At 31.9% G+C, this 9,046-nt stretch overlaps 1 pseudogene; it reads left to right on the top strand.

Moving 5' to 3' along the window:
* The first annotated feature begins 6,959 nt into the window (after positions 1 to 6,959).
* Positions 6,960 to 8,807, top strand: LOC149889259 (uncharacterized; annotated as a pseudogene).
* Positions 8,808 to 9,046: the final 239 nt, after the last annotated feature.

Raw genomic sequence — 9,046 nt, 5'->3', positions numbered from 1 at the left:
AACGGATAACGAAGAAAAAAGACAGGTAAGAAGATTAAAGTTTGAACAAATTGCTTATCAACTTGCAGGCGATTGGAAACGATTGGGAAGACTATTAAACATAGACGAAGACGAACTGGATTGTATCGATATCGATTATAGATTTATAAAAGAAAAAAGCTTTAAAATGATAAACAGTTGGTTTAAACGAGAACAAAGAACAAGAAACGAAAACGATATCGAAAAAGAACTGTCACTTAAAATTCAACTTATCGGTCGATACGATGTTTGTGCAAAAAACGATTTTTTATTTTAGACGGAAAAAATGAAACCTCCTCCTTTGGTTATACAACAACAACAACAACAACATCAAGTCGACGTAGATCCTTACGGTTTAAAAGGAAAGGGTTTAAACCCTATCCAAAGATTGTCTTTTTATAACAACCAAATAAAAAAATTCTAATAAAAAAACACATTGTCATTTTTTTTTCAGATGATTAACTTTTCGTGCAAACGATGTGAAAAAAAACAATTTGAAAAAAAGCGTTAGAATGGAAAACGTTTCGTTTCAAGCAACAAATTCGAGAAAAAAAAGAAGAAATTCGGCAACTCAAAAAGATTGATTCGATTCGTTGCAATTGTACATGTTGTCAAATCGAAAGTCAATCGAAAAAAGAAAAAAAAGAATCGCTTTTGCAACTTGCACACGACAGATTAGTCGATTGGTTAGAAGATCACGAATGTTTTGCTAATCTTTACAGAAGAAAAATGTTCGTTAACGATTTGTTTTTTTATTACGACGTTTACGTTGTTGACAAAACATCGTTATCTTATTGTAAAAATCACGCTCGTACAATAATTCGAAACGAAAAAAGTCAAACGATGATTATCGACGATAATCCTTATTTATGTAAATTTTTATCTTGATTTTATATATTTGTTTGTTGTTTTAGCATATTAATAATAATGGTACGCATTCTTCATTTATCAAAAAGTGAGTTACGAAAACCGAGACTAACCAACGTGAGAAAAATACCAACGATGGAAGAGTATCTCGTTATATCTCCTCATCATACCGCTTTATACGGAAACAAACCTTTTCCTTATCCGAGAATATATCACGTTAAAGATTACCCGCTCCTTAAATCGATCAGAGGAGATATTTACATTATTCAAAACGATGACGAAGGAAACACTGTCGATATCGATAAGGATATTATAAATCGTTTAGGCGAAATAATGAAGAACGATGAAAAAAAACGAAAACAAATGAACGACTGTTTGATGAAAGATGGAGTAAAATTAATAAATTATATAGAATGATATTTAACACTTATTTTTTTGTTTTTTCAGTTATAAAAAAAATGAAATATCAAGAATTTGTCAACGCTCTATCGTTACGCATTGGAAAGGATTGGAAAAAAATGGGAAGAGAGTTAGGACTCTACCATTACCATTTGGACTCAATCGATTACAATTACGATCGAGAAAAATCATACGAAAAATGTTACGAAACCTTAAGAAGATGGTTAAGAATGAAAGGTTTCTATATGGAAGATGAAATATCGAATGAAGAAAGCGTTTATTGGAATCATATATTTACCAAAATAGAACGAAAAGATCTAATGTTTGTATATTTAACTACTTATTAATATAAAATACGTATTTTTTTATTATAGATTAAAAAAATATTATACAATGGAAAAGACTTTGAGTGAAGAAATAAAAGAAACCTTTGAAAAAGTTATGTTGTTTGGTCAACTAAAAAACGAAATCGATAAAAACGAAGAAGATAAATCGTTGTGCTGTTGCAAATGTTGTTGCAACGAATTTTGGAAAAATTACTGGAAAGATTATTTCGAAAAAATTATTTTTAACGTTGTTCTGAAAAAATAAATTTATTTAATAAATGGAATCATTACGTAAGAGCAATAAAATAGCCATGTCCTATTTAAAAAAATGGAAGAAAATGAAAAAAAGATTAAACGAGCATTACGCACACAAAAAAACAAGTTTTACAATCTGCTTTGTTTGTGAAATATATATGGAAAAAAGCTCTGTTTACTCGTCAACTTGTGACAGTTGTCTTATTCCTTTATGCAGGAGTTGCGAACGTAAACATCGAGTAGTTCACCAAAACGATGATGTCAACGATTCCCTGATCGATCTATCGTTATTCAATTCGCATTTATTAAACTCGTCTCATTGTTAAGACAACAACGTTGATAAAACGCAGCTTTTTTTGTTGTAAATGGTGTTGGTTTTATACGACTGTTGTTATTGGTGTAATTAGGTGAAACTGTAGCAATCCAATCGATAGCTAATTGAAGCTGTTGTGGTTTTTCTTTTCCAAAATATAAAGCAAAAATAACAATAATAAAAATCGCAATCAAACTAGCTATTTTATTTTGTTTTATTACGTCAATTATTTGTTTAATACAACTTTTTTTCTCGGTATTCTCCATTTCATTGTTATTTATTTCGTATACACCAATATATATAATTATTTTTATTCGTATTTAAACGGTTTTAATTATTATATTTAGATGAACTGTAAAAGAAAATGCAACCACTGTTATGCTCAATTTAATCCTTACAACACCAACGAATGGGAAGATGTATGGAAATACAAACATCATTATTTGTTTCTCCTTTCGCTCGACAAAGAAAATCTAGTTCCGTTTAATGAAATAAATAAACTTTTAAACGAAGCAAACAACGATCAAAACACGAACATCGATAAAAGAGAAATCAAAAGCGCCATCGCTGTTTTTCTTCAAACGGCTGCAAACATTACTGATTTTATCGATCGATTAAGATGTTGCGCTTATCTATGGGGTGTATCAGAATAAATCGAAAATAGATTTGATTCTATTACAAATTTGGCATCGTTTAAACGAATACAACATTTCATGGACAATCAAACTGTATTGTAAATATTATTCTTTCATAAACCAATATTCATAATGAACAGGTTTTATTCTCTTAATCCGTTTTTTCTCTTTTCTTTTTTTCCACCATCTTTTTAATCTCCTAAATGGATTTTCAATCGTCATATCGATATGAATCGATCGGTGAAACGATTGTCGAACTTGGTAACACAACAAACTTTTTCTTACTAGGTGATAATTTGTCAAGAGCTTTCTTCACCAAATATCTACTCGCACTTTCAGTAAACGCCAATGGAAGAGGAGACAATATTTCAACAGCCTTGTTGGTTAATTCACCTCCTCCTCTCTGTCGTTTTCTCTTTGTTGTTCTTTTTGTTGATCTCTTTCTCTTATTTAATCCGTTTCCACGATAAGGATAAGGAGGCATATATCTTCTCCCGCTCATTTTATTTTCTTTAATTGTTTTTTTAACTGTTACTTTATACATTATATATAACATTATTTGTTGTTTAGCATCGTTACTTTATCTCTTTTTAACGCTGTGTTTTTCATCAATTTCACTCGACTATATTAAAATAATTAACACCTTTTACATTTTTAGGTTAAAAAAAATATAAAAAAATGGTTCGTGTTATTCATTTTTCAAAAGATCGATCAATCTGTAAACCATCGTTCTCCAAGTCGATCATCTTCCAAATGATGATGAGTTAGATCGTTTTTGGTTAAAACTAGAACACGCTGTTTCGTTTTCATCTGCTCTAACCGAAATCGAATACGATCGCTGTGGAAATCGTTTAATATTTATCACTTTGTCAAAAAACGAAAACGTTTATATTGCAAAATACGACGATTATAAAACTCTTGTCGATATTGAAAAAAAACATTCTGGAAAAACGTTTCCAAATCGACGAATACGGAAAGGAAGAATATGTATTCATCACACCTGATTTTTGTTTGTCAATTGAATAATTCATAGTCCTATATTATTGAAAATTGTACCTTTTTTAGGAAACGTTTCCAATTCAACGAATACGGAAATTTTTGTTTGTCAATTGAATTTTGTCAATTGGATTTTATCAACTAATTTTTGTATGTCAATTGAATATTAATTTGATCATTACACCCGTCTTATTTGTATTTTTACCCCCGGTTTTTCTTTTGTTTACTTTTCTCTGCATTCTGATTGGTCGGTTGGTTTTTTTGTTTACTTTTCTCTGCAATCTGATTAGTCGGTTGGAGGACCCCCGCAAAGGTTTGTTTACTTAAGGGCCGTCGTTTGTTTACTTAAGGGTCGTTTTCTCTATAAATACCAGTGCATTCGTTAAACTCTCATTTGGGCTAAAGCCCCAAAGGAGATCAGACGGCGAAGCTCTACTCAAATTTTTTCCGAAATGGCGTCGAAGGAAGGTAACTTTGTTGTTCATTTTATTTTTCTTTATTTATTAAACTGCGCGGTTTAGTATATTTGTAGACTGGGAATTAGTTATATTTTAAACGGTGTTTTTTCATTACTTTACACGGTATTTTATTACGTTTTAAACGCTATTTGATTACGTTTTTAAACGGTGTTTTTTTCATTAAATACTAACGCGTCCGCATATATTTTATACATATATTTGTTATACGCATATTTTTTTAATTTTTCTATAATGGATGTTGTTTCAGATGTATTTATTTTTCAGCAATTCTCTATTCACATTTATGTATACAGAGTGTGTAAACAACCATCCTTCCACCCTCTTCTGATTGGTTGATTTCACCACGTGATCATGACGTTGTTCATTCCAATCGCATCATCAATGACGTCATCATTGTTGTCACGTTCATTGACGACACGATCATGTTGGGGAGTCGTACTTGCACGACGACATGCCATATTTGATGCCTGATCAATAACACACAGTTTATTGGGTATTTTTTTTAATGATTCAGGGTATGAGAGTGTGTTATCAAGTGCTTTTGCAATGTTGATACCAGTGTGTCGCTCTTTGAATAGGCACACTTCTAATGTAAATTTCTTTAGGGCAAAGTCTGGCGAGATATAATGTAATGTCACAGACATGTATGAATCATTTGCCATTGATGTCCAGTGATCGGTGGTTATGGCAACCTGATTAAGATCTATGAGCTCTTTTTCCACAACTTCATGCATTACTACCTTCAGTGTATGGTAAAGCTGAGGGAGTTTATTTTTTGAGAATGTCGTTGAATGTTTTATTGTGGCATTTGGTAATATTTTGTTCATAAACGTTTTAAAATTTTCAGAATCAGCAGAACTAAACGGCAAGCGCTCAGTAGCAATCAAAGTAATAATGTCATGATCAACTTCTAATTGACGCCGATCTTGAAGTGGCCACTTTTTTGTAACCGCCTTCTTCGGGAGAGTGAGAATTTTGAACTCTACATCTTTTGCGGATCCAGCAGCACCTGCCTCGATTACGTTTAGTTCTTCATCTACTTGTGATCTCCGCTTGTCTTCTTTTTTTTGAAGTTCGATGAATAACTTCCTATGTTGTGTTTGAATATGCTTTCGCAAGCCAGTAGTATTTGCTTGCTTTGTTGCAAGCTTATTTCCACAAGTTTTACACAGAGCAGATTCTCCTGAAAATGTAAAATACAGTTTAATATTGAATAAAATGGTTTTACTTTTTTATTATTATTTTATTTTTATAAAAAAAAAACAGAGCCGGGACGCTTCGAACTCACTTGAGGACTGAGGCAAAAGTAAGTTTTGGGGGCATTTACAGTAGATATTACCTCTAAAAAATGTCAAAAGAGATAAATAATTTCAGAAATATTATTACCAAAAAAAGACCCTTTGATAGGCGTGAATTTAATTTTTTTTTTTTTTTTACAATTAGTATGAAACAAAAACAAATTCAGAGTGGGCCGGAATACAACCTGACTATCAATTTAGCACTTTGTGCTTTGCAATTTATGAATTACTGCTCCACCAATTAAATCAATTTTTTTTTAAATCTTAATAGTTAAAAAACAAGAATAGTTATGACGTAAAAATGTAAAAAAAACCTGCAACTTTAGTTAAAAAAAAAAAAATCTCATGAAAGACTTGAACCTAGAACTCCGTGCTTATACGCCATAACTTTATCCATTTGGCCGCGAAAAAGTTAAGTTTTTTGAAAGTAAAAATAAATTTTACAATTACTTCCCGACATTGCCGGTGTCACGAAATAAATATTCCCCATTATAAAACTTCCCCCCGGCCGAAATATACTTTCCGTGGGGAAAATTTATTTCGAAACAATATTTCCCCTCTTGAATAATTTTTTCCCCCATCTGCGAAATAAAATTTCCTCCGTGACATTAGTTCCCCCTAAATATTTTCTTAAATATACAAATTGATATGATTGCGCAATAAAATGTTAAAGAATGATCTAATTAAATACTAAATCTGAATAAATATACTATCTCTTTAAATGCTAAATTAAACTACATAAAAAACAAAGTTTCAATTGGATGAAACGCATCAATAAAAAAAAAAAGAATGTCAGATAAGTTTAAACTCGGTTTCTTTAAACAAATTCAAAACAATAACTAAAATTATGTTTGATTATTAACAAAATAACTTCGTGCAAGTTTAGAACGTTTTTTCGAATGTTTTAAAAAGCCAAGGTTCGTTAGTTTTCGATTTTGGACTATTTATGAACTAGTTATTCAAATCTGTATGAGCATTTTGTTATGCTTAGTGAAAAACTTTCATAAAACTGCGGATCTTTTTTATGAAATAACTTACAATTTCTATTTATTATAGTTATTTGCTATCAGTAAAGAACAAGAATATTTGTGAACTTTTATTATTCAACTACTTACATAAAAGTACAAAACTTGCAAATATAAGTTGTTTTTATTTTATTAAACTATTTGAAAGAAGAATATGGAAAAAGAAGAAAACGATATTCTGGTTATATATCTCGGGGAAAAAAAATATCCATCGAAGTATACGAAAGACGATAAGAGGAAACTTCGAAAGAAAGCAGAATCCTTCCGGTTGGTACATGGAGAATTATTTCATATCGGAAATACGAACTCTCCATAGCAGCATAGTTGAAAGATTTCACTTTGGGCAAAATGCCACGATCAAAAAAGCATCTGAGAGGTATTGGTGGAAGTCGATTTCAAAAGATATACGCGAATTTGTCGGATCCTGCCCTGAATGTCAACGTGCGAATCCTAACAACAAACCATCACCTGCGACGCTCCATCCAATCCCAGTTCATGACATTTTCACCGTTGGGGAATAGATCTAATTGGTCCGTTAAAAGAAACTAAGAACGGAAAGAAATATATTGTAGTAGCAACAGAATACCTGACTATATGGGCTGAAGTTGATTACATTGAGGACAAGGATGCGGATTCTATACTTCGTCTGATATTCAAATTTGAGGCTTGCCACATTCTTCTTCACGATCAAGGACGCGATTTTGTAACAAGCTCGTGGAAGATCTTTTATTAAAATTAGATATAGAATTCGCAAAAACGTCAGCATATCATCCCCAGACTAATGGACTGACAGAAAGGTGATAAATGGTTATACTCTTTTTATTTTTGTATAGTTTTTATAATAACTTTTTATATAATAAATTTGTTTTTTGTGTAAAAGAAGGGGCATTATTTAAATGTTTTAAATACAACAGTTAATGACTATAACTTATTTCTTTTGCACAGTAGGTTCAACCAAACATTGATTACACATATAATGAAGCTTGTTAACAACGAAGCTAACGACAGGGATGAATATCTGGACCCGGCGGCTTTTGCAAATCGAACAAATAAATAAGTTTCATAATACTCTTATGATTATGTATGGAGTAAAAGCTCAGATTCCAATCGATTTGGAAAACCGGGCAAGAGAGATTTTTCTGTGGGATACTAAAATTGACGAAGCCAAATAAGGATTACGAATGGCAGAGTTCGCTGATGAAATTGTCGCGAAAAGAAACGCGGCTAAAAAGAACATTACAATGGCACAAAATATACAGAAGAAACGTTACGATATTAAACATTTAGCTCAATCATTTGCAGTTGGCGAAAAAGTTTTGAAATGCAATAGACGCAAGACACACGAATGGGCGATAAGTTAGCTCAAAGATTCCACGGCCCTTACACAATAATAGATGTTTTAGACAAAGGAGTTTATCGGTTGCAAGATAAAAAAGAATATTGAAACAAGTTGTTAGCGCTATCAACCTAAAATGATGGAATGAACCACAGGAATACACCATGTCAGTTAAACCTGCAACCTCCGGTCAGAGTATTGATGAAAATATAGCATCAGAAGAATTGAAAAATTCAGTCGAAAAAATCGATTATCAAAAAAAGGTTTCAAAATCAGAACTGTGGATTTTAAAGTACAATCTAACAATTGGAGATAAACAGATCCTGACTTCAGACGCATGGTTGAATGACAGAATTATAGTTGCAGTCAAGAAAATGGTTTCAACACATCTTGGTAACAAAAACAATCAATCAACTCTTCTAGTTCAGACACAATCTGGGTTCGAAGCAATCACCTGTAGGTCAATCATCATTCTTAACGACGTCAACCATTGGGTGACAACTGCATGCATTGAAGGAGAAGTTTTGTATTTAGATAGCCTTAATAGCTCAGTTTCAAACTATGCTAAAGCTCAAATAAAACAACTCTATATTAGACTTGTTAATCCCGATGGTTTTCTTCCAGTAACAGCAGTACCATGCGCACTACAACCGAATGCATCGGACTGCGGTGTTTATGCAGCTGCCTTTGCATTTCAGTTGACAATTTATGGAAAAGATGGTATGACGCAAACATTTGAAAACAAAATGATGCGCTCTCATCTCATTTGCTGTTTGGAAACATCAATCATCACACCTTTTCCAAAAACCGTCTCGCGTAAACATGAACGCAAGAAGGCGATGTAAATTATCAACATTTAGAACATGTTATTTAGTATTTTTAAACTGTATTTTAACTGCTAAATTACGTTTTTACTTTATTTTGATCGCTTTTTTTTAAAAATAAAATACTGGGGGCCATGTGAAAATTCTGCATAAGATCCACCATGCATATTAACGTTCCTTGGTATCGGTCATAGTTAACGTTCAGGTGTGTTATTTGATAAATAAAATAGCATAACATCAATTACTAATGTTTTATCAAAAAGACAAAAGTTTTA

Source organism: Hydra viridissima, unplaced genomic scaffold (genome assembly GCF_058129835.1).
Source record: "Hydra viridissima isolate aposymbiotic clone 2 unplaced genomic scaffold, HvirCarnegie_v1 scaffold_4, whole genome shotgun sequence".
Classification (NCBI taxonomy): Eukaryota; Metazoa; Cnidaria; class Hydrozoa; order Anthoathecata; family Hydridae; genus Hydra; species Hydra viridissima.
Note: the sequence above shows the minus strand (reverse complement) of the source record. Positions and strands in the feature narration are given on the sequence as shown.